Source organism: Emys orbicularis, chromosome 9 (genome assembly GCF_028017835.1).
Source record: "Emys orbicularis isolate rEmyOrb1 chromosome 9, rEmyOrb1.hap1, whole genome shotgun sequence".
NCBI lineage: Eukaryota > Metazoa > Chordata > Testudines > Emydidae > Emys > Emys orbicularis.
Window position 1 is genome coordinate 103,355,006 of NC_088691.1, and position 25,648 is coordinate 103,380,653.

The following is a 25,648-nucleotide window of genomic DNA, read 5'->3' on the forward strand; positions in this document are numbered from 1 at the left end:
AACTATTGTGTAATGGTCTGTGTGCTGTTAACAACAAGGGTATTGCACTGCAGAGATTGGATATGTGTTAGTGTTAAGTGCAGTTTAAACACAGCAGCTGTTTTACCATGCTATATAATAGACGTCAGAGTATGTTATAGCCAGAACTAGTAACTACACTCATAGTTAAGATTGCTGAACACTTTCCATTATAGGACTCTATTTTCAGTTACTTATAAGTTTGTCAAACTTCCACCATTTGATTTCAGTTTTTTTCATGCCAGATCTCTGCTTCAGGCTGGCTTTCTCTCACCCCTTAAAGTTTCAGTTAAAACGGTTCAACACTTTCTGAAGATGAGATTAGGGGAAAAAGACATTGTTTTGTCCACGTTAAAAAACATTCTCAACCATTTTGTTGAGAAGCTCTGGCATCTCTACTTTGTGGGATAGGGACTTGGAAATTCAGCAGGGAGGTCGTCCTGGTATCAGAGATTTGTTTTTTGCTTTTCTGGGTAAAATGTGCCCAGTTTTGGCCAAGTTATAAGTTCCTGAAAAATCTTTTTGCATGTGCCCAGTGGAGACTTGTTAGACTTCGGCAGCTAAACTCTCCAAACATTCTGTGTGTTCTGAGCATGCTCCCTCCTGGAGCTGAGAAGGACTTGTTCTGCAGTTGCTTCTCCTGGCTGTTGGTTGCTGCTGGAGCAATAGGCACTGGAACTGAAAGCCGGTGAGGCTCTCTTCTGTGCTCTTGATGCCTTCACAACTGGTTCCTAACCAACGTGGAGAAGGAGGTAGCTGCCTGGCTGGAATGCAGAGGGGTGAGGGGCAAGGACAGCCTGGAAGAGGGTGCACGTAATAAGGGTTTATAACTTCTACAACAAAGGCCCCTCCTGAACTTGGGATTGAACCCAAGATTCCTGAGTCTCCACATTCTTCTGCTTCCAGCAAATAGCTGTGAAACCCACTGTCGTCGTCCTCTACTGGCTGTTCCACGTTGACGATAACAGCCTACTACCGGTACCACTTACCCCGCTAGCTCAAGTGGCAGTGGCTTGGTATTGTGGATCTGTAACCGCCAGTCTCTAGAGTCATTCTTACTCTTTCGCTGACTATTCAGGTCTTTTATACAAAATGGAACCGATTCGACAAAAAAGATAGAAAGAGATCCCCTCAGAATACCCCATAGCTTAGTGGTTGGGGCACTCACCTAGATGGAGGGGGAGGGGAGGGAGGTCCGAGTTCAAGTTCATGCTTTGGTTTTGGCTTGGATTGAGTCACATTTTTATTATATTTGTTTTGTTTTTCAGAGCTGCCGGCAAACCAAAACATCAGTTATTTGCGCAGCTCTTATTATGATACAGTCTCTGACTACATGATTGCAAACTATTTTTTCCACAGGACATGGACTCATTGAGTGCCCAGAATGTATGGTGCTCATTGAATGGGTAGTTACTTAACATTTCTTTTGATCCTCATTGCTCAATGTGTGGCTTTATTTAACGCATATCATCTGAACCCTGCACTGAATGCAAAATTAGCTTTTTTCCCATGCTGCTGTCACCAGAATAGCTGAATACATCACAAACATGAATGAATGTACCTTCGCAATGGCTAGGCAGTGGTATTATCTCCATTTTTCAGATGAGAAATTGGCAAAAGTGTCCACTAATTTTGGGTGCTCAGTCTGAGACATCTGGGGCCTGATTTTTCACAGACGGTATCATTTGTATAGCACTTTGTGTTCAAAGCACAGCTCCAATCAACTTCAATTGCAGTTGCGAGCGCTCAGCACTTCTGGATAATTTGCTCCAGGTGTTTCAAGCCAGGTGCCCAGAAAATGAGGAGTACACAGTGGCCACATGTGAAAAAAAGTTTGTTTTAAGTCACTTGCCCAGCCTCTCGCCTAGGAGCTCTGTGGCACCTGCAGGGATAGAATTCTCCAGGGTGACATTCAGTTGCCTTAACCAGAAGACCATCCTTTCTCTTCCTGTAATCCCCTGCCTTGTTCACTACTCACCTGTCCACTTCTGCAACCAATGTGGCGGGGACCCTACGGATGCCCTTCCCTACCCGACCCGGATGAATCGCTATCCATTTACCAGCCCTAAATACATCCGCAAATAATTGGCTAAACAATGCTGTGTCTCAGTGTTTTTGTTCCCCTGTCTCGCAGTAGGACCGCCAGGCAGTGTGATAAATGGACTGACAGCTGGATCTGGTTTTACTGGGGCACGTATTGGTTCCTCTGTTGCTGTTTTGTAACTTCTTGCAGCGTGACATTTATAAACTAAAATGCTGCTTCCCCAAAGTATCAAAGGAAATAAGGCCACTTTTCACCACAGACATAAAAGGCTTCTAATGTACAAGTGCAGCAAGCACCACTGTGAAGAACAAAGCCGACAGCTCATCACGTCTGATGCCTTTTAAGTTTATGCCTCCTTTTTCACTTCCAGACTGTCTCATGGAGCTTGAAGGCTTCAGTGATTGCCTCACCAAGAATTGACGGAGGAAGAACTCTCTCTAACTTTTAAATGCCTCTTTTAATTTTCCTAAATCAACCTAGTGTCCAGGCCAAATTCCAGTTTTGGTGACCACATTCGACTTAAATTAATTCCTTTGCTGGTTTCAGTTGCGTTCAGTATTCTTCTTGGCTTCTAGTGCTTCCTTGTTGGTCAGTACTGCTTTGTGGTATTAAAGAGTTGCTGCTATATTCCATGCATGTAGTTGCATTCCTGTGGTAGCTTGAAGTGATTCCTACATGCATATATGAGTTCCCATGCACTCTCAACTTCCATTGATGTTGGTAGGAGCTAAGATGCTCAGCCTTGGCGGGACTGGTCCTGTCAACAGCGCTGCATGCATGCTTGAAGTTAGGCACAGGCCTATGGTTTGTGAAGCATTTTGGGATCTCTGAGGATGAAAGCCACCACATCGATGGAAGTTGTTAGTCTATGCCACCTATAGCTACCATACGCTGGGAGTGGCCTAGTGCATAGAGTATGGGACTCATGAGACCTGGATTCTATTCCCACCTCTGCCACTGGCCTGCTGGGTGACTTTGGCCAAGAAACAGCCCCGCTCTGTGCCTCAGTTTCTCCATCTGTAAAATGGGGATAATGAAACTGACCTCCTGCGTGTAAAGCGCTGTGAGTTCTAGGGATGCAAGAGTTAGGCCTTGTTATTTCTCTAGGGGCAGTATTGTGGCAGCTGTTAATCTTCTACCGCCAGCACTGGAAAAACATTTCTATTTTCATAGCTGTGCCAAATGGGGCCACGTTACTTTCCTGTGCTGACAGCAGTTGATCCCACTACTAAAGTGTTGGCATCAGCAAGAGAAAAATGATCCAGGAAAGGAAAAAGACCCAAGGAGAGAAGAGAAATTGAAAAAGAACAATCAGCTTCAATGAAAACTTGGTGAGAGACGAGGCACAAGGGGGAAGGGGGCAGGCAGAGGGAAGAGACACGTGACTGGGTTGGTGCGTTGGCCTTTTAACCCTTGCAGACGTTGCTTTGTATATTTAATTCACGAGTTGGGTGGGTCTCAGGTCTGACCCCTGGTGGACAGGTATCTCTGTTGCAAAGCCACTGTGCAGTTTGGTATTGTTGGCAGCCTCTGCTCTGTAGAGGCCTAGGAGTTAGAGTAGGTGGGTGTGGAGGGGTATTATTCAACAAGAGATGCTCTCCTGGTAGACTTGGCTGTCTCTGTCCACTGCTTTTTGTTTGGCAGCTTTCAGGGGAGCTAAGACAAATGCACTATCAATCCTCCTTGACAGACAGGCTTTGGGATATTGGTGCCGTAGAGTTCTACCCACCTCTTTTCCGCCTCTTTTTTCACAAGTCTTTTGTTTGTTTGTTTTTGTTTAAATCCTTACTGAAAGGAAGCCCTTTGGTTTGGAAGGGAGATTCCATTTTATTAGGCAGTCCTGTAGAGCTGGAGGTAGATATCAATTTGTGGACACAGAAATAACTCAAGGTTCCATCCACCCTGAGTTTCGGCCCCGGGTTTTACTGGGTGCGTCCCACAAATTTGTAAGCGTGGGCTCAGAGGACATTAAAAGCATCACCCAATATCTTCAGGATCAGTGCAGCTGATGATGTCATGCTGTGATCTGATGTGTGTGGCATGTTGTCACAATACATCAAGACAAGTCAAGCTCTTTGTCATGGAGGATAGAGCTTTAGAGGTGGGACCCATAATTCTACTGATGTGAATTGGGTTTTGCCCAAGAACAGACAAAAGCTTTTTGTACATTCAGGCAGCCAAATACAAGGGCACAGCTTTAGCTCCTTGCAGAGGGATTTTTCAGCATAACGCCCATCAACATTGGTGAGGATTGTACGGCTAAATCCCAAGATTGCCCTTCTCTGCCATTCTTTGCTACTGCTTTCAACAGTCTATTTGAATGTTACTTATGATTAATGTTATGGGTAGAAGAAGGCGCAAACAGTGGAGGATGGATGCTGTTTCCCCGTGTGATCCCCCTCTCTGCCATGCTAACGGAACAACTTTATTTTTCTTTTCTTGTTACAGAAATTCAGAGGAGTGTGAATGTACGACCTATTGGATGTGAACTCCTTCTTCTAAAGCAGACTTGCAATACCCTAATCTCTCGCTTGCCTGGGGTAAGTAAAAAAAAAAGCCATTAGCAGCAGCATGGCAAAGGGAGGGCAAGTGGATTTTGTGCCTGGGCTAGTACATTTCGGTGATAGTTTTGTAAGCTTGTCCTGCAGGATTAGGATTTGAAGGGCATGACACATGTAATTAGAAAGACATTGCTAATGAATACCTAGATTGACATGTCTGCCTTGTCTGATGAGTGACTTCGACCTAACAATAGCTCTGCTGTCCTTAATGTTCCTGTTACCTGAACAAGCACTTCCTGCTAGAGAGGACTATAAGCCCATGGATAATTAACACAATCCTCAATCATTCATGTACAATATAATAATGTGATAAAAGCAGGAGTTAATGGATAAAAAAGAAACAGTACTGACCCTGACTTGGAGTTTGGTTATCTTTTGTGATGCACTACGCAGATCTGCATGTCCCTATTTCTGTCAGTCTCATTTGTGTACTGTGGCATCGGAGCACAATCGTCCAGACTCGAATGCAAACTACTCCACACATTGGATTATCTGAGCACTTTACCAGGTGTAAATAATGCAGGTGAACGATCTACACCGAGTCCTGCTTATTCCCTTCCCATCTCTAGAGTCAGGCGAGATGGGTTAGAACTTCATTTTTCTCTTCTTGTCCTTCCGGTCTCATTCTTCCTTGGTTTCCTTTGCCCTGTTCTGAGAGCGGGCAAAGCAGGCTTTTTGTGTGTGCATACCTTTTATCGGAAAGATGTGTCCAAGAGATAGGTTTTGAGGTTTGTCCCCCAGGTGGCTGTTAAATTCCGTTACCTCTCACTTGTTCCCACAGGAGTTATGAGTCATGAGTCACCCAGGAAAGCGTGGGAGAAATTTCAGTGGTCCTGCCACTTATACTGAGAGATCATAACAAGAGAGGGTGGAGATTGTGTTATATTTCATCTTCCTCAGGTGGTTAAATATCAAAGAAATACACATGATGGAAGAAGCCCCATCGCTTGGGACTTATAAAACTAAAATGGGCAAGACCCTAGAAAATGTGCTCTGCGTTGGCCAGGAGACAGGTTGGATGCTCTTAATGTGTGCTTTCCATAGGGAAGCTGGCATCCCACTATGATATTTCACAGTAATAGGGTAGGAGCTTGGAAAAGCATCTGTCATCCGCTCTGAGAGAGACAGGAATTGTCAAGGGGACTCCTTCCCAGAGTCACCTTGGCATGCGTTTGTTCTTTCACGGGATCTCAAAAGCTCCGGCAACTCTCTGCTTAGATCTTCAAAGCAAAATATGTGAACGAAAGGACACAATCTACAGGGTGACCCCCTGATCTTTTTGATCTTGTACAATCAATTAAATCTAAGACTTTGTCATTCCCCACATTGCAAGGACTGTTAATAAGCTGAGGTGCCACATCAGTGATACAGCTAGATTTCCAACCTTTTTCTTTGAATGACTCTGGCCTTTCGGGCTGGGTCAGAGTCAGATTATTTACAAAGGCTGCTCCGTAGATCTGCCTGCCAGGACGGATGTTAACGTTCTAATATTAGCATTGGTGAAAGAAAACGATGTTGAACTCTCGTCCAGATCTCCTCTCTAGCGTTTAAAGTGATGGTAAAACCCATGATGATGATTCATTGCTTGTGCATTGTGACTTCCACCTGAGGATCTCATGAGTGCTTAGTATATATCATGAGAGACAGGTGAGCCCTGTGAACCGGACTTTGGAGACACAGCAAAGCAGTAGCAGAGCTGTGAATATAACCCAGAAGTCCTTAGTTCCAGCTTTAATGCACCCTCGTTGGTGTCAGTTTTGTAGTACTGTGTGAATGATTTTGCAACTGAAAATTTGTATTTTTTTCCCCATTCTATTTCGGCTACGCCCACAAAGGAAGATATCTGAGGATTCTTCTAATCTCTGTACCCTGCAAAGAAAACCTATTTCCTTTCACACGCTTAAGAACAGAAGTCTCGTTCTGAGTGCCCGTGAACACAATTTATATTTGTTGCTTAACAAAGCCCTACCAGATTCTGGTCTGTTTTGACGAGCACTGTGCAGCTAGCTTGGTATGAATGTTCTGTGAGCACTTTGGGAATCCCGAGCACAGATGGGCGGTTGGTTGGGTTTTCCCCATTCTTAATGTTCATAGAAACAGTTCCTAGATGGCTCCATCCTGACCATTTCCACAAAGGGAGTATGCAGAGGTCAAGGTCAGTTTTGGGTTACCAGTGAGAGAAGTTAATGGCATAGGAGCCCAGTTTCTGTGGTTCCATGAATGCTGCCAAAGCCTTCAAAAGCACAGAAGTCGCAAGCCAGTGGGGGATTTTTAAGGGAAAATATCAGGTAGTGTAGGTCAAAAATGTATAATTTGGGGTTAAAAAAACCCACACCCTTTAATAGAATTTTTTAAATAATTATTTCTAATATTCAGTTAAAACAATTCTTTTGGGGTGGGTTTAACCACTCAACTGCAGTGTTTGCAACCTCATACGCTACATATTGGACGGGAACTGACTTGTGTTTGTGAGGTGGCTCAGTAGATATTGTATTTATCCTCCCAACACCCCTGGGAGGTGGGGAGGTGCAGTTATCCCCATTTTACAGCTTAGAAACTGCGTTACGGAGCAGCTCAGTGACTTGTCATACAGGAAGGCGGTGGACAAGCTGGGAGTGTATTGCGCAGTGCCCAGAGACCCTAACCAAGGTCAGGGTCCTTTTGTGCTAGGTACTGTATAGATGCATAATAAGGAGACTGTTCATTCCCTGAAGAGCTGACAGTCTAACTCAGGGGTTCTCAAACTGGGGGTCAGGATCCCTCAGGGGGCCGTGAGGTTATTACATGGGGGGTCGCAATCTGTCAGCCTCCACCCCAAACCCTACTTTGCACCCAGCATTTATATTGGTGCTAAATATATAAAAAAGTGCTTTTAATTTATAAGGGGGGTCACACTCAGAGGCTTGCTATGTGAAAGGGGTCACCAGTACAGAAGTTTGAGAACCACTGGTCTAACTAGACAAGACAGACAAAAGGTGGGAGTTGAAGCAGCAGTACAAAGAGGTGAAGTGATTTTTCCAAGTTCATACAGCAAGTCTTAGAACCCAGTTCTCCAGAATCTGGAAACCTTCCTTCCTCTACCTAAAATGACCCGTCTCTCCTCCTTGTTGGTACTGAGTGAAAAAAAAAAACCCAGAAGTTTTAAAAAAAAGAAAAGAAAAGAAAATCAGAGTTTTAAAATTCCTTTAGTTTTAATAATTGAGGGCCAGATCCCCGGGTGGGGTGTGTGTGTGTGCAGGGCTCCAAGCATTGTAACCGGTAATTTAATTACCCTTTGACAGACCTACTTGCCTTTCGCCTGAAACTGACGTCTGAGGAAAGTAGGATGTCAAAGCACTCAGGTGCATTATTGCAGAACATGACCTTAGCGCTGAGTTTAGTCATACAGCATCCTTCACAGGTGAGGTGATTGTCAAAGGTAGATCTCTTTCTACTTGGACAGTCTTGCTGCTTATGATGTGTAGAGGGAAAGGCTTCTAGTGCCTGGCTATGTTACATGGCCCAGATGGCCAGCAAGCTTCGCTTTTTTTATAACGAGAGAATTAACGTTAGCAGCAGGGGGTGATAGTCACTTTGAATTAAATACCGGGAAGGCATGGGAAAATGGCAGCGTTAAAAGGCCCCCATCTATTGCACGAATAGATAATTCCTCTGCAGAACCATGTTTAAGATGCCATATCCATAAATACTAGTAAGGCTCTTTGATTCCAATTTTCAGGTAAGATGAACGTTTTATTGAGTATTCTGTCTGTCACATTCAATACTTTAGTGTGCCATCCTCTCAGGCTTATTAGCATAATTGCACTGCTTAAGCAACAATAAAAAATTCAACAGTAAAATAGCAGTTAGCACAGACAATTTGTTATCCAAAGCTTTTACTTAAGGACAGGTTCACCGCATATTTATTAGTGAGTTAGTGTTAGAAATTATTTTTATTTAGAAAAACAAAAAGGGAAAATGTTTTTAGGAGAGTTTAAAAAAAATAAAAATGCTAAATTGGAAAGCCTGAAAATTGGTCACGGCTTCTTTTTCTGTTATGTAAAAGCTCAGCCAATTTACACATGTAGTGGAGAAGAGATTATAGAACTAACTTGGGTTTCGTGCCTCTTCTGAGCAAAATGACTGCAAAATCTTTTAATGTCTGCTAGGATGGCTTGGTTAAATCTCTTGGCAGTTTTTTCCCTGTTCCAACCCCTTCTCCAGCCCCAACAAAATTATTTCCTTTGTTATTAAGGAGAACCATGAGCGCCACTGAAAAACGCTTGTGCACTGAGGTGCACATGTCAGTTACACTGGTGTCAGCCTCTGTGCTGTGGCTGGAGGCAGGACGAAACCTGTTAGTTGCTTGAGGAAGGGGTGGACTCACCTCCTAGACAGCTTGCCCGCCTGTTCCTGCCTCAACAGTGCCTGAGACACTTTGAAAAGATTAATCATTCATTTCTCATTAGGATACTTGTGAAGCTCTCTTTAAAGTGGGTGTGATGCTTGTGGGGAAGGAGGCTACGCAGTGCTAGCTGGTTCTCAGTTCAGTTCCCCGAGGACCAGTGTCTACGTCATATAAGTGCCGCTATCTTTTGCACCAATTTGTTGTCTTTGCTGGCAGTCTAAGAAAATGAGGGGGTAGGGACTGAATGGGCAAGGCAGGCAGATTTTCCCCCTTGGTCCTAGGTGTTTCTAGAGTAGAGCTGACATGCACTGGCAGAGGGCAGTGTGTGGACTGCAACATTACTGACCACTTGCTTTCTTCTCGCATTCTATGATGAAATTGGAAATGGTCCATTTCCAGGAAATATTTAACTGAGGTGTGCACATGCAGATGTCCCTACACAAAAAAGGCTTACTGCAGAGGGGCGGGAGAAAGAGACAGGATCTCACATTTTCCACAGGTGTTTTTATTATTAAAAAAAAATAGCCATTTTTGTCATAATTTACCAGTGATGGAAATGCATGGAAGAAGAGTGCAAAATTACACACACACGGGAGAAGAGTGCAAAATTACACCCCCCCCCCCACCCGCACCAATATAAAAATGTTCTAATGGAAAAAACCCACCAGGTGAAAACAGGAGTTTTGCCCAGTTTACGTGAGGAAAGCCAGCTGCTGCTCATATTGCTCATAGAATCATAGAAATGTAGGACTGGACAGGGCCTCAATAGGTCATCTAGTCCAGTCCCCTGCACTGAGGCAGGACCAAGTATTATCTAGACCATCCCTGACAGGTGTTTGTCCAACCTGCTCTTAAAAACTTCCAATGACAGAGATTCCACAACCTCCTTAGGTAATTTGTTCCAGGGCTTAACTATCCTGACAGGAAGTTTTTTCTAATGCTCAACCTAAACTGCCCTTGCTGCAATTTAAGTCCATTGCTTCTTGTCCTATCCTTGGTGGTTAAAGAGAACAATTTATCACCCTCCTCTTTATAAACTTTTACGGAGGTGATGATTGTTATCATGTCCCACTGCCTTCTCTTTTCCAGAGTAAACCATTTTTTCCAGTCTTTCCTCATAGGTCATGTTTTCTAGAACTTTAATCAGTTTTGTTGCTCTCCTCTGGACTTTCTCCTTTTTGTCCACGTCTTTCCCGAAGTGCAGTGCCCAGAACTGGACACAGTACTCCAGCTGAGTCCTTCTGAGTACTGAGCAGAGCGGAAGAATTACTTCTTGTGTCTTGCTTACAACAGTCGTGCTAATACAGCCCAGAATGATGTTCAGGTTTTTGTGCAATACTGTTGACTCGTATTTAGTTTGTAATCCACTACAATATCTGGATCTTTTTTGCTGTACTCCTTCCTAGGCAGTCATTTCTCAATTTGTATGTGTGCAATTGATTATTCCTTCCTAAGTGGAGTACTTTGCATTTGTTCTTATTGAATTTCATCCTATTTACTTCAGACCATTTCTCCAGTTTGTCTAGATTGTTTTGAATTCTAATCCTGTCCTCCAAAGCACTTGCAACCCCTCCCAGCTTGGTACTGTCTACAGACTTTGTAAGCATACTCTCTATGCCATTATCCAAATCATTTATGAAGATATTGAATAGAAAATTTCCATCTCCAGGGCTGCCAGTTGGCTCCTTTCAGAAATGTTGGAAAAGCCCGGGTGGGGGAAATCAGAGATGTATTTTTCAAACGTGCTTTTCTAAGTGCTGTGGATCCTTTGGGGTGATGTTGAAATGAAAGACATTAGTATATTTGCTTCAGATGCCCCTCACCCCATCTTCTCTCACAGGTGATGTTCCTAAAATCTGGATCCTCCTTAAAGGTTCCTTCACTGGTGTGTGCATTGTTTTGATTCTTCCCTTCACCTCCAAGGGTCAGTTGTCCCTCTTTCCCTCTCTACCAGTTCTCTGTGGATTGTCCCCCTTGAGTGCCTTTACTTAGACTCCTCTAGGGGTCCCTCCACCCACCCCTACATCCCCATCCCCGCTTCTTCTCACCATCAAAACTTGGGAGTGTCTCTACTCTTTCACCCCGGCCTGCAGAAACTCCCCCTCTGTTGGATCTCAGCACACGTTGACTTACCCTTGTATCGACAGACCCTCAACCTTGTGTTACTCTGCTCTAGGGATCACTCTCCCCCACCGTGGCGACGGATGTTAGCTCTGGAGACGACGGACATTCATTTCATGGTGAACTATTTCTGTGATGTCAAAGCATTTAAAGAAGAAGATCGGTGATGAAACTATAAAGATGTGCACAGTGGCGTCTCATGATCTGGGTGGAAAGGGGGTAATACCACTTACTTCACACCTCATGGAGGTTAAGTCCGTTAATGGCTATTAGCCAGGATGGGTAAGGAATGGTGTCCCTAGCCTCTGTTTGTCAGAGGATGGAGATGGATGGCAGGAGAGAGATCACTTGATCACTGCCTGTTAGGTTCACTCCCTCTGGGGCACCTGGCATTGGCCACTGTCGGTAGACAGGATACTGGGCTGGATACCTTTGATCTGACCCAGTACGGCCATTCTTATGTTCTTATGTCCGTTCCCCCCACCCCCCAATCTGATCCCTTGTTTAAACTAATCCTGATGAGGGAGAAGTGAAGGTAAATTTGCTCCAGGGCAGAAGCTGCTGTTCATAGTGAAACAGGATGTGCAAGCAGGTTGTGGAATTGGAAGGGGAGCCCATGGAAACAGGTGAAACTAACTGGGTACATATTAGAGAAGTGATGAGCTTGTGAAGCCCTGTTTGCAAACATGCTCTTCTGTGAATGTGTGAACTTTTTAAGGCGCTGATCATTTCGGTTCCCCTTTTCGGGTGCAAAAACACTTATTGTTTAGATATGAATTTTGACTTTAAGCCCCTTTATGGATATGAATGTTGTGCTGCTTTATGGCTCTCTCTTATGAAACCAACTGGTACTGTACAATATTTAGACTTTCATATCAACTCAGACACTGACATTGGTAACGTTCCTGGGAAAATGCTGATGTACACGGAACCCAACTGCAGTTCAGGGAACTTTGCACTCAAAGGAGAGTTGGCCATCAGGGATGGTCTAGACAGTATTTGGTCCTGCCATGCGTGCAGGGGACTGGTCTCGATGACCTTTCAAGGTCCCTTCCAGTCCTAGAATCTATGAATCTATGTTCAGAATTGGGATTGGCACATTTCCGGGCACGCTAGGCCTTCACTGCAAATGGGCTGTCACTGTAGCTGTGATAATTATGAACAGGTTCCGTTGAACAGTCCTGGAGCCTTCAAATGCCACTTGTTTTGTTGATGCTCATGTCTCTTTTTTTATGGTGCCCAGACTTGGAGCAGGAGTTAATTCAGGGAAGTCCAATGGCCTGCGTTATGCAGGAGGTCAGACTAAATGATCACAATGGTACCTTCCAGCCTTGAAATCCACGAATCTCCTTGGTTACCTGAGCACCTCTCAGAATTACATAGCATGCATATAACAATACTATTATGATTTGGACTATGGTAGTGCCCGGAGGCCCCATCCATTCTGCTAGGCACTGTATGTACACGAAGTAAGAGCCAGTCCCTGCCCAAAGAGCTTACAGGCCAAATAGGGAAGAGAGACTAAGGGGTGAGAGGGAAAACAGAGAGACAGAGATCAAAGTGACTTGTCTAAGGTCACATGGGTCAGTAGCTGAGCTGGGGATAGAATCCAGATCTCCTGACTCAGTCCAGTGCCCTGTGCACTGGACCATGGTGCCTCAGACAGACTTTTTCTCTCCTTTTTTTCCACTCCAGTCAGCCAGGCCTGGGCTTACGGACTGGTGGGATTATTACAGCTGCTTGAAATGGATTTTGCCTGCTGCTCTGAAGCTGCTGAGGTTGATACTCATCCCGATCTTATCTAGGAGCGAGTCCAGATTCATGGACCGGTCACTGAGAAAGCTCTGTATCCTGCATGAGCCGAACCCTGGAGGTTGGCCATTCCATGTTTCCAGTGGCTGTCAGAGGTCACGATCACTCAGGGAACTTGAGCCAGTCTCATGGGGGGGGCTTTGAAGCTGAGGACCGAAACCTGCTGGTTTGGGGAGCCATATTGGAGTTTGGCACACTGGGACAGTGGGCTCTCAGCAGGCTTTGTTTCCAAGTAGATGGGCTTCTGTATGAAACCACGGTAGCTCTTATTTATTTTTCTTAAGGTCGACAGTTTCATTCCTAGGGGCAGAACGGTACAATAATAAGGCATGGAGGGCCCGGGCCCGTGGATTGCCATGTTGAAATCCAGCCCCAATAGGATGGGACACAATCTGCTTGCCTGTCCTCAGGTGAGAAGGGTGTTTCTTGTGGCGTTGGCTCTTTGGGTATTCAAAACCTGGGAGGTTTCCAGGTGGGCACCAATGCTTCAGAGTGTCTTACTGGTCTGAGGACAGTCACCCTCAGAGGGAGGTCATGTCACAATGGTGTGAGGTCTTTGAGGTGCTGTAGGTGGGGTTTTCTGAGCTGCAGGGTGAATCCCATTGACTATTGTTGAGCTCTTGTTTTAAAAAAGAAACATGCAGTCCATTCTGCAGGACGGGTAATATTTTAGGGCCCTGAGGCTGCATATCACAGTAGCTGTCGTGAAAGCTAGGAAGTACCCCTTGCGATGGACAGTTGTGTATTTGAGGACTATAGGGTCAACTTCTGCAGTCAAATAAACACATACTTGTGTGCGCCTCCAATCAACTTTAGTGAGGGAAGTGCATGCATACTTCTCTAAAGTTAAAATGTGACTCAAAGAATTTAGCAATGATAAATGCCCTCAAAATTCTTACCCTGGAATTTGTAAAGCTTGAAACATCTGTTCCCTAAAGTGCTTTGATCGTGTTGTGGGGCTTTTAAAAATGATACTTAAGGATCCCACTCATTTCATGAAGGCTGTGGGATTCCTTTCAGTGCCCTTTTCATGTAGCAAACCGACACATTTCACAGTGTACATTACATGACTCAAAAGACATATTTTAATGGTTAGGATCAACCAAACAGTCTTTTATAAGGTGCTAGAAACGTTCCAGTTACATACCCGAGGAATCAAAGAATTTCCACTTACTTTTTAGCTTGTGGGAGCTGTACTTGAAAAATCTCAAGAATCTGGGGATGTCTTGCGAAGAACTATATTCAAAACCGAAACAAGTTCCAGGAAAATCAACTCCTAAACATTTGGAAATATTGATGGCAGGAAAGTAGAGTTTGTTTGTTTGTTAGTTTTTCTTCCAAGTGGGACTGCAGAGTTGGGTCTCTCCATGTACAAAACTGCATGTTTACAAATACATGTGTTTCTAGCACATCGAAATAGCTTTTTTTCTTGGTGCCTTTTTCTTTGTGATTAGTAACTTTCTTAGTCACCTGCTTTTCTATGGAGAATCAAACTTCCTCCTTTTTTCAGCACGTGAGGCGACCTCTAAATGCCGATCTACATGTAGCTTTGGATTTATGGCCAACTGAAATGTTGCACATCTGTCTGTCTGTAGGCTGCTATAGCACACTCAGAGCCATGTTCTGCTGTTACACCTCCGAGAGCTGGTATTTAGCAGGGATATTTCCTGATTGAGAATCTCCTTTTGGCTGGATCTAAATTTTATGCTGTAAAATGTTCCATGCCTGTCTACGCATGTAGGGAGGGATAGCTCAGTGGTTTGAGCATTGGCCTGCTAAACCCAGGGTTGTGAGTTCAGTCCTTGAGGGGGGCACTTAGGGATCTGGGGCAAAATCAGTACTTGGTCCTGCTAGTGAAGGCAGGGGGCTGGACTTGTATGACCTTTCAGGGTCCCTTCCAGTTCTATGAGATAGGTATCTCTCTCTCTATATATATATATTCGCATGAGCTCCTTTAGCTTGACTGCTCAATGATACAACTAAACCATTCTGACATGGGGGTAGAGGAAAGCACTCAAATATTGAGATGGAATGAGGGAATCTCCACCTCCAGGCATCTGAAGCACATAGCCTGCTCTGCCAGAAGAACTTGCAGTCTAAGTATGAGCTCTGTATAGTGACTGACTTATCAGTACTAGCCAAACATGTGTTTATGCTGCATGAGGGTTGATCTCCTTCTCTCACCCCTCCCATTTAAAAATATTTATGAATCAATTTCTGCTATGTCAATTTACCCATCTTTCAGAAGTGGCAAGCCCAAGCTTCCCCTCTCTGCTCAATCAAGGGCAATTGCAAACCATTTAAAAAACATGTGGTATGACGTCCCATGTATTGAAAGAGAGAGAGAGAATGATGGAACAGATAGTTTTGACTCAGCTGGTAACTTATGATCCCATGCTATTCCTGTAACATTTCTAGTATGTGATCCACATTTTTCATTGTTAGGACATTTCTACATATTGTGTGTTCGAGGTCCAGGTTACCAGCACATACTGTTGTCCCGGAGTGATCTGTCTGAACAAGTGTACAGGAGCAGTCCAATACATTCTTTGTTATGATTTTAAATTGCTGCAATTTAATTTTGGACTCACTTAGCAGATCTAGCAGTACTGTGCAATATAACTGCCTCATAATCTCATCAGATTATGTACCGAACTCGCATTCCCACCTCCCTCTCAGAGACTGAAATGTACGAGAAGGACAAAATATTAAGATTGCATAAAATGTTGAGATCGGGCCCAGATTCTTAGCTGGTGTAAACTGGCATAGTTTCATTAAAGTCAGTGGAGCAATGTTGATTTACACCTGCTGAGGATCTGGCCCTAGAATAACGGAGGAGCTGTAAAGATGATTTTAGTGCCCCCAGGCAAGCAAGAATGCAAATAGATTGAAATTATATGAAATCTCAAATGTATCTGTGTATCGAAAGGAAAGCACAGAGTAAGTTGGACAGGGGATTGGTGAGGAAGCACCAACCAGGGTTTCTGAGTAGTTTATTCTTATAGTCAGTTCCGTTGTTATTGTTTTGCTATACATAGAGACATTTATAATAAAACAGCCAGCCAAGCCCAGAGAGGCAGAGAACGCGGCAATGAAGCCATCGTTGAGGTCAATGCTAGCAGTGAACTAGCAAATGTGGTGGCTGTGGGATTTTGCATTTAATTTTTGTCTGGATAATAAGGAGAAACGCAGGGTTAGTGAACTGTGGCCAGTTTTCCTCCGAGGTGCTTTGTTGGCACTTTGTGGCTGTTTTTCATGCTCCTTTACTGCAGTCCGATAATGTTGACAGATCTAAAGGAATCGACAATGGATGCCTTAAAAAAAAATAAAAAATCTGGAAAGGGCTGTTGCTGTATAGCTTTGCATGTGAACTCCTTGTACACAAACACTTTTCTCCTCTTTGATTAAGTATCCAGTAAAACCTAGTCACATGCCCTTCAATGAAACTTTAATGAAGCAAGAGGGTGTATTCATGTCATCTGAGTAATGTGTGAGGAAGGGATTCCAGTAACTGAGTTCTCTGATTTCAGAGTAGCAGCCGTGTTAGTCTGTATCCGCAAAAATAACAGGAGTACTTGTGGCACCTTAGAGACTAACAAATTTATTAGAGCATAAGCTTTCGTGGGCTACAACCCACTTCTTCGGATGCATATGCATCCGAAGAAGTGGGTTGTAGCCCACGAAAGCTTATGCTCTAATAAATTTGTTAGTCTCTAAGGTGCCACAAGTACTCCTGTTATTTTTGAGTTCTCTGAGCACTTCAGTCCCCACCCAGGGTTAGTGTTGCTAGAAAGCTTCCAGCCACACTGGAGGGGGAGCTGGCCTAGCGTGAACAGTTCCGGCAAACCTAAGAGCTTATTGTTACTATTGAGGTGGGAGAGGAGAGTGAATATATATATATACAGTAATTTTTAAAGGGAATGTGGCTTCTTCCCGGTGAATTCTGTTTTTCTGTTTTTTCCAACGCACAGTCGTCCTGTGGAACTCATTGCCAGGGGATGTGGTGAAGGCTAAAAGTATAACTAGGTTGAAAAAAGAATTAGATACGTTCATGGAGGATAGGTCCATCGGTGGCTATTAACCCAAGCTGGTCAGGGGCACAACTCCGTGCTCTGGCTGTTCCTAAACCTCTGACTGCCAGAAGCTGGCTCCGGCTGACGGGATGAATCACTCAATCATTGCCCTGATCTGTTCATTCCCTCTGAAACATCTGGCACTGGCTGCTGTTGGAAGACAGGATACAGAGCTAGATGGATCATTGGTCTGACCCAGTATGGCCATTCTTATGTTCAGCTACAACAGATAAAGCACAGCTCCTGTCCTGCCAGTTTGCCTCAATCCTGTTTTATCTGCCATAGTCCTTCTGAGTAGCCTGAGTGAGAGGTTAATGATCACTCCTGGCCCATTCAGGTGCTAGCCTCTCTTTTTAGGTTGGTAAGAATAGTCCCTTAGTCTTCTGCTTGAGGCTCTGAAAGCACTTAACCAAGCCTCTGTTGATTGAGCCTGGCAACACCTGGCAAGGTGGAGGGAGCTGTATCACCCCCATTTTTACAGCGGGGGAAACTGAGGCACGGGGAAGCTAAGTGACGCGCCCTGGTGTTGGAGAACGTCAAGTGGCAGAACTTTCTATGCCAATTCCTGTGGCTTTAATTACAAGAGCACCCTATGGTTGTGGTGGTGTTTGTGATGTAGATATACCTACTTATCTAAGCCTCTTCACCCTCCCAATTCAGTTCACAAAAGAACGGAATATTCAGTGTGCACCCCGAGTTACTGCTCCTGCTAAAAGAGTGAGGCCTGTGTCTAGAAGCCTGACCACGGGAGGAAGGGATTGCGTGAGGAATGTATTTCAATGTCTCTTTAACTGGTTTCCTCCTTGTTTGTATGTGGGAGTCATGTGAACCGGAATGGGCAAGTACCAAAAGATAACATCTGCCCCCCGGGGAAAGACGAGAATCCTGCTTGGACAAGAGAATGATCTTCCAGTAAATGGTGTTGAGGGTTTGATCTCTGTGTAGCAACTGCCTCCATCTCGCAGGCTGTCGCACCCTCTTGGGAGATGGGCTAGGGCTGGAAAAAACGGCGCCTGGCTGAGATGAGGAGATCCGTCACAGCCATCTGTCAAACTAGAAGAATATCTCCCATTTGTACCGTGTCTTTCATCCCAGCTATATTTAGGGATTGTGTCACCCGCCTTGGGGTGGAACGTGGCTGCTGTGTGACACAGCAATATGCAATGATGTTTTTGGACAGGAAGTAAAGGATAATACTGTATCCAGTTGAAACTACTGCTTAGGTAGGCGGAATGCAATTACAGGGTTGGAATGGGGCCATGATACCATGGCAAACAGCCCTACACTTGCAGAAAATACTGAGATATTTCATAACCGCATGCAGTCAGGACTTGTGCTTTTCTCATCCAGAATACAGTAGCACAGCACTGGGTCTGGGAATTGGGTCAACGTCCTCTCAGGGGGAGGGCACCATTGATTTAATCCCCAGCAACGTGTCCTGGAGCAGCCTGGGAGCTTTCTCTGGGAGGTCTCCCATTCACATATCAACCACTTCTGACTTCTCAAGGTCTGATGAGATCCCAGCCAGCTCTGACATGGCTGTGACTCAATCTCTGGCATGAAAGCAGTGGAAACACCTTCCAAGGAGTCCCGAACAGGGAGTGAAACCCTGGGATTGACCAGGGTTTTTCCAGGATGCAGAATTCCCTGCATACTCTGCGATATCCCCAGCAAGCCAGACTGCCTAAACAGGCCAGCGTCTGTATTTGGCTTTTTTTCCTAAGGCTATGAATAGTGTGATTGCCAGCAGTCACAGCCCTTTATAAGCAACCACATTTATTCTTAAGGTGAGAGCATTACAGAGAAAACATACACAAACAATAAAAGTCCCTATACACCTGCTGAAAGCTTCCCAGAGATCACTCACCAGTCTTATGCGGCCTCAGAAGGCCCAAGACTTTCCATCCCTTCCCACGAAGGGTTGGGGCCCCCCTTGGACAGGTCCTGTCTGTTAGCTGGATCAGAAAGAAGGCCCCGAGATAGTTTAAGCTCAGGTTATTTATGCAAAAGTCTTTTCTTTGTCTGTTGGTCCCTGGAGAATCCGGTTTGAACCAGCACTTGTGAGCCTCTCCAGGTGGAGGTGTTACAACCCAAGTGAATTTGCCTAATTACCCCCCACTGTTCTTATTTTCGGGAGGGCTGTGATCTCCCTCCCCTGGGGCATTACATACAATCCCTGGCCCACAATGATACATACACTTAATATAGTGAGATGTCCCCAAAGACATTACAGGAAATTATCATCTGTCACAATCCATATGCCCTCATATTCGACCAATATTTTTCTCCTCTTCTATGTTCTCCTTCCCCCACAACCACCTGTGTAAGTACTTTGTGATCCACATCACTATAGTACCTGAGCATCTACATAGAGCAGTGTCTCCTTCAGATTCTCACCAGATTCCAGGGGAAGGTACCCTTATTTTAAGAGAGAGAGACACAGACACATTCTGCCACTTGTATTTAAAATATGAGGTTTGTGGCATGATTGGCATAATACTGATACTTGATTTCTTTTTGTACCTTTTATCCCAAAGCATGGCATATTACAAACGTGCAGGATTTCCAAAATGCAGCTGCCTCTGGGCTGTGGCAGTAGCCAACGAAGTAGTCTCTCTCACTTTGCACAAGAATTCAGAAAAAGAGAGCAGTTCTGGGTAAAGATTTTTGGATTTGATCCTTTGTGCATCATTGAAAATGTTTTCTCACTTGTGCATGGCTAAAGATACTTGTGGAAAAGGTATATTTAAGTGTCTTGCTTTCTTATTTTGCCTTTATTTGTGCAGAGTTTGTAAGCTTGATATTTGCTAAAAGCGGATCATTATAATTAGCTGTGCGCACACGTCAATCTCGTATGATTCATTAGTCACACATTCCTGGGTAAAACAAAATAATGATGAGAATGGTCAAAGGATCTCGCTGTGACTGATCTGACAGCAGATGAGGTAGAGTGAAAAACTAAGGCCTGGTCTACACAATAAACTTACATGGGTGGTATGAAAAATCCACACCCCGACAGATGTAGTTATCAGTGGACACAGCGCTATGTCATTGGGAGAAGCGGAGGTGGGTTCACTATGCCGACAGGAAAAGCTCTCCCATCAGTTTAGTAGCAGCTTCACTGCTCAGCCTTTGAAGTGTATGGAGATGTACCTATATCTCGTAGAGCTGGAAGGGACCCTGAAAGGTCATCAAGTCCAGCCTCCTGCCTTCACTAGCAGGACCAAGTTCTGATTTATGCCCCAGAACCTTAAGTGGCCCCCTGAAGGATTGAACTCTCAACCCTGGGTTTAGCAGGCCAATGCTCAAACCACTGAGCTATCCCACCCCCATAGACCTCCCCTAAGAGTGAAAAGGGCCATGTCAAGACCTTTAGATCCCAAATTGAAGTTTTATTAAAAAAAAAAAAAATGGAAAATTAAATAGAAATGACTTCATCAAATCTAAATGGCATGCTGCGAAAAGCCGGATGCTGTAGCATTGTGCTAATGCATGAGAACGAGGAAGCAAAATGGTATTTCTGTGGCCTGCCTCCCTGTATCTGAGCTCTTCGTTTCTTGCATTTAGCCTTTATCAGAGGAAAAGCTTTTCAGAGTGGTCTCTCTGATTCTGAGCGCTTCCAGGTTTTGGATGTGCCTGGATCCTCCTTTTCAGGAGGGCCGAGGCAGAAGTCAACCGGCGGCAGAATACCTGGCCTGACTTGGGCATCCAAAATCTGTCTCTGAAAATTTGGACCCCTCGGTGTTAGGACCCCTAAAAATCAGGGTCTATCTCATTCTCCCTGACCTCCTGACTGCAATAAGTGGGAAGGGCATAGGACTGAGTCTAACATCCTTTAATAACATGGTACCCTGACATCGAATGTGCCTTAGAGGGATCTAGGAGCAAGCCTTTGCCCTGGGTAATTCCTGCAGATGAAATAGGCAGTGTACGGCAGCACAAACAAAAGGAAATTGCCCTCCGAAGAAAGGAGACACTTGTCTTGTGGTGTCTTTCAGCTAGAAGGAGCAATTACAAAACCAAGCAAAAGGTACAGAAGAGTGTATTTGCCATAACAGCTCAGACAAACAGTCCCTAACGCCCAGTAGTGACCTGTGCTGTCTGCATCCAAGTCAGGCAAGGCTTGTGCTAATGATGCCTCGGGTGTGTTGTGGGCTGGAAGAAGTGACTATTCTTCACAAACATACCCTATATGAGAAGATTGTTGGAGCTTTAATATACTAGATTCTGCAGGGAGCTGAATAAAACGGCAGCATTGGAGCTGCAGCACTTGCGGTTGTGGCAGTGGGATTCCTTATACTTACTTTCTAGGGAACTAAAATTAAAAGTACGTTTTATGGTCCTCGTGAGAGTGTTGTCAGTTTCAAGGGAGAGGGAAATGTATACTGCCCTGTAACTATATCCTTAAACCACTTTCTGTTTGTTTCCCAGTAAGCAGAAATAAGTTAGATTTTCTATCTCAAAATGGAAAAATTAATTATCCAACTTGGCCACAAAGTTTCTCTTGCCCCTCCCCAAAAGGAAGACAGTGATTTGTTGTTGGAAGGGAGCAGCTTTCATATAGTCAATATTGCAAAACACCTGCAAGTGGCCATTTAATAATAGCACTCACCATCTGACCCCCTGGCGTGGGAGCAAATCGATGCTATGTATTGGTTTCAGTGATTCTTCCCTGTAACCCATGCTAGCGCATTGTGGGTCCTTGCTGCCCACCATAGCGACTGGGTCCACGCAAGAGGCTAAGAGCCTACTACTGCTACCGGACAGAGGTAACTCCTTTAGCTCATGCTTTTAGTACTGAGAGTCCCAGATGCAAAGCTCATGCTTTTAGTACTGAGAGTCCCAGATGCAAACTCCACTGTTGGCTCAATAAGGTACTTTATAGATTCAGATAAAAAGAATCTGGCTTGAAGCCAGTGGGAGTCGTTTGATTGATATCGAGAACTGGATCAGGCCTTGCTGGTTCTGTCTACACAGCAAGTAGCAGCCCACGGCAGCGAGTCTCAGCCCTCGGGACTGCAGACTCAGGCTCGTGGTGTGGTGCTACAAATAGCGCTGTAGACATTGGGACGTCGGCCGGAGCTTGGTCTCTGAAGCCCATCGCTCTCCATCAGTTTCAGAGCCCAAGCATCAGCCCAAGCCCTCATGTCTACACAGCTATTTCTAGCCCAGCAGTGTGAGTTCTGTGACCCTGTGGGGTGTAGACCCAGGCTGCCGTCCTGCTTGTGGTGTAAATGTGCCCTAAGGGGGAAGCTCTGTGCCCTAAGGAGGCAAAGCAGAAATAGGGTGACCAGATGTCCCGATTTTATAGGGACAGTCCCGTTTTTTGCGTCTTTTTCTTACATAGGCTCCTATTACCTCCCACCCAGTGTCCCGATTTTTCACATTTGCTGTCTGGTCACCCTAAGCAGACATGTTCCCTATACTGTGTTCTTCGCTGTTTTATTCAGTCCAGTTGTTAATTGCTGAGAACACCTCACACTCTCACAGCACCGTGTGTGTGCTCGAAGCACTGGCCAGAGCCTCTCGTCTCTGGCGGCTCTCTGGTCAGACACTAGGCCAGCATTCCTGACACTCGGCCTAAACGTAAGGAGCTTAAGACTTAGAGAAAAATGGTGCCGTGGGGGGTGAGGTGCACCATCCAGGCGTTCGGGGGCGTGCACGGCACAGTGGATCTCTCTAGCTAGGATCAGCGTTGTGGGCAGCAGGTCTAGCTACACCATTCAGTAGAAAAGCGTCGCCCTCTGGGGGCATCGGCAACATGGCCATTTGTAGCGTCTCTGCAGGCGGCATTAGGCAGCTTCCCCCAGCACCTGCAGAGAGGGGATTGCTAACTCCTGCATGGGTGATGGGGTGGAGGACAGGGGAGTCCCTGGTGCCTTCTTCCATAGCCACCCTGGCCAGCCGGTTGTGATCCTAGGAGCCCGTAGAGGCCCCATGCTACTCCCTGCCAGTCTGTAGCAGCTAGCCGGCCATTCACAAGGAGGAAGAGGGAAAGGCTCCCAGATCCGGTGTTCTGCCAGCCTGGGATGCTGCATCTCCCCAGCCTCTGACCTCCTTTTGTGGCCACTCCCTGAGTGCTGCAAGCCAAACTGTTCCAATTAGCCTTGAACTTGAGTCTTACCACATGATGCTGTGAGTGGAGAATAGCGTAGGGCAAGTGCACTGCTCCTGAAGACAACATTGCTCCCAATGCTCCCTCTTTTATTGGGGTAGCCTCCTTGCCCATAGGTCCCTATTCTATCAGATTATTATTATTATTATTATTTGGCGTATACAATCCGATCAAGCCAAGCCACAGCTTGATGGGTAAGACTTTGTGTCAACTTCCCCAACAGCGGGAGGAGCCCTGTATGAGGAAATAAACCGCATCCCACACACCCACTCACGCTTCCCCACCACTAAACACCCCGAAGCATCAATGGGGCCAGAATTTGTTCTCTCTAATCTCTGACATATTCGGCACTTGTTTAGCCAGGAAAATCATTTCAGATCTCCGAGCGAGTGGAGCCCCTTCAGTAGCTTCTTTTGCTACCAAATAACCTTTATTTTTAAATATTTTTTGTATTTTAAAAATATATTCTGGTAATTATATTTTTGGTCCAGTCATATTGTCTTCAGAATTCTTTTCTTCATATAGGAAATTTAATTCCACCTCTCCAAGACCTTTAACAGCAGTTCTGTTAGCGAAATGTCATTGAATTAAAATAAATAAATACAAAAGAACGGAAAGAGAAGAGCATGGTATTTTAGGGGAGGATTTTAATTGACCATTTAAGGTATGTCTACACTGCATGCTAAGCCCGGGCTCTGACTCTGGTTTGAGCCAAGCCCCCCTTGTGTCTGCACACAAATCAGTCCGACTTGGGTCAGCAAGCACTCAGGTTCTGGCTCCTAGGACCCTGCTAAGGGGTGAGTCACAACCCAAGGTCACTGGGGTTGCTTAGTGCAGTATGGACGTGTTAGCCCAGCTGGGAAACCCAGATCCAGCCGTTGTAAACTTAGGTTTACAATGCAGTGTGGACGCTCAAACAGAGGCTTGGAAACACTGAGCCCATGAGCCTGGGTTCCAGGGACCAGGGCTTTGTAGGCAGTGTAGCCATATCCTTAAACCCAGATGGGGAAAAACCTTAATATCCTAAATTCTGAGGCTTGTGAGAGGCTCTGCTAAGGAGCTTAGGTTGTTTTGTTTAATTGAGTGTTTTCTGTAGCCATCGTTGTCAACGTGACGTTTCCGAAAAGCCCTTTCATGTATATTACACTCTCACACAGAACAAAGAGGTGGCCGGTTCAGTGGCTACAGCATTGGCCTGGGAGGTCAGAGGCAGATGTTCCATCCTTGACTCTGCTGCTGACCTGATGAGTGACGGTAGGCCAGTCACTTTCCCGCTCCGTGCCTCTGTTTCCCCTCCCACTCTTTGTCTTGCACATCTAGACTGTGAGCTCTTTGGGGGCAGGGACTCTCTCTTACAATGTGTATACAACACTGAGCACAGTAGGGCCTTGGTCTTGGCTGGGGGCTTTGAGGCACTACCAGAGTAAATGTACTATTTATATGTTTTGTGGTAGTTCCTCTGAGCCCCAGTCACGGACCAGGACCCCGTTGCGCCAGGCGCTGTACAGACACACAGCAGAGATGGTGCCTGCCCCAAAGAGCTTACACTCTTAGTGTAAAACAAGAGACAACAGAGGGATACAGGCAGACAGGGGAAACAATGAGACAATATTGCTCAGCAGGATGGGCAGTGGTAGAAATCATAATGTAGAGGCTTACAACCCAGTTTTCTCTACTGAGGCCACTTTTCCATTTTCCCACATCCGACAACATGATTTATCCTTTATAAATGGCGCACTGTATTGTTAAGATTCCCCTGTAAATAATATGTATGTAAATCTATTCAATGAAATTTTAACCTCAAGGGTTTCCTAATTAGAGCCATTAAGTACAGTGAATCATTTGGTCGTAGTCATTTCAGACAGCACTGTGGATTTGCATGGTCGGGATTTGCAGCCTGCGTTTCCTTTGTGAGGGCATGGGCTCCCCCTTCCCCCACAGGCATCCGCTGTCTCTGCAGGGGAAATACTTTCACCCAGCTTGAGCTAGCTAGGGCAGTAGGCTGTCCCCAAGCCCCATTTCACCCACCACTTCATTCTGGAGTGCGGTTTCCCCCTTGGCATGTCGCTCTCCCTTCGGATAACTGTGAGTACTGCACTCTGTAATGCACAGGGTCTTACTCACAGGGGGGAGCTCACCCAGCCTCTTCATACAGCTGTATTAACTGCAGTATTTTATGCAATAGCAACACAGTACTGTTCTTAGGCTGACAGCAAGGAATCTGTACAGGAATGACTGTTATCACCCTCCCCAGCTCTACCTGCCCAATAGCAGCGCGGGATTGGAGGTCACTTCTAAATCCAGCAGGCTCCTGGGTCTAGAAGAGCATTAGAGCTCCAGCTCCGCTTCCGAGGCTGACCTGTTCATTAGCAAGCTCGTGCAATCGGCTAACTTCAGGTGGGGGAATATATAAACCTGAGATCAACCCGTTGAAGGTCATTTTGATTTGTTGCTTGGCACACTTAGAAGCGATGTGGCATTATCCAGGGATTAAATGCAACATTAAACATTGGAGCT

At 45.3% G+C, this 25,648-nt stretch overlaps 1 protein-coding gene across 1 annotated transcript in view; it reads left to right on the forward strand.

Moving 5' to 3' along the window:
* LPP (LIM domain containing preferred translocation partner in lipoma) overlaps positions 1 to 25,648 on the forward strand; it is a 437,929-nt gene that overhangs the window by 94,253 nt on the left and 318,028 nt on the right. The window contains exons 3-4 of the mRNA XM_065410339.1: positions 4,511 to 4,602; positions 11,187 to 11,350. The gene's annotated coding sequence lies outside the window, so the exon portion shown is untranslated. The remainder of the gene's footprint in view (positions 1 to 4,510; positions 4,603 to 11,186; positions 11,351 to 25,648) is intronic.